Here is an 844-nt window from a genome sequence, read left to right on the forward strand (position 1 = left end):
TATATATGCTATATATATGTATATATGTATATGTAAGTATGTATAATATAAATAAATGTGTGAGTGTGTGTGTGTGTGTGTGTATGAACTTCAAGATAATGTAAAATAGAATTACTTTACATGTACACACACACACACACACACACACACACACACACACACACATAACTAGCAACTAAAACCTGGGGCAGCTCCTGGGGCTAGGACATAGGAGCCAATGTGCTGCTCTAGCCACAGGGGTGTGGGGGTGCTTCTTATATATATACTAGCAAAGTGCCCATCAAGAATGATGGGCAGGTGGCAGGGACAGAGAGCCACCACCCACTACCCTATACTGGCATATATATTGCCAATTGCACATATACAACACACACACAAATCAATTAGGTGCATACACACACACACTACCAACTCAGATACACACATTCAAAATAACCAGTATATATGGCATATGGCAGTATATATATATAACCATATATATATGGCATTGTGTGCATGATATACGAATTAGTGATCTGTGTCTAACTTTTGGGGTGTATAGTGTATGTGCTTGAATTGGTGATAAGTATGCATGTGCCTAGGCTGGTTTGGATATATATGTGCCTGAGCTGGTAGTGTGTGTGTGTATGCACCTAATTGATTTGTGTGTGTTTTGTATATGTGCAATTGTGTCATACCCTCCTGTCTAATAGCACAATACTAAGATCCTGAGAGTTGGCCTGACCCCCCAGGGCAACAACAACACCCCCCCGAACTTGTGTCCCACCCTGTGAGCATCCCCTACACCTCAGACACACACCCACCCACATCCACCCACCCACCCACATGCTACACCCACCCAGCT

The sequence above is a fragment of the Alligator sinensis genome, unplaced genomic scaffold (genome assembly GCF_000455745.1).
Source record: "Alligator sinensis unplaced genomic scaffold, ASM45574v1 scaffold1294_1, whole genome shotgun sequence".
In the NCBI taxonomy this organism is placed as follows: domain Eukaryota; kingdom Metazoa; phylum Chordata; order Crocodylia; family Alligatoridae; genus Alligator; species Alligator sinensis.